This window comes from Eimeria mitis, genomic scaffold (genome assembly GCF_000499745.2).
Source record: "Eimeria mitis Houghton genomic scaffold, Emh_scaff1753, whole genome shotgun sequence".
NCBI classification, from domain to species: domain Eukaryota; phylum Apicomplexa; class Conoidasida; order Eucoccidiorida; family Eimeriidae; genus Eimeria; species Eimeria mitis.
Window position 1 is genome coordinate 1 of NW_013570070.1, and position 215 is coordinate 215.

A 215-nucleotide genomic window follows, 5' to 3' on the forward strand; every position below is an offset into this window, starting at 1 on the left:
AGGGTTTAGGGTTTAGGGTTTAGGGTTTAGGGTTTACAGGAAGTATGAGTTATGTTGTGGTTTTTCTCTCGCTGGAAATAATTAGAGAAACAACACAAACCCTAAACCCTAAACCCTAAACCCTAAACCCTAAACCCTAAACCCTGACCTGCATAGAGCTGCCATTCTGTGTATTTTATCTGCTAGTCGGAGTTGATCGAGAAGGGTTTCTTTTT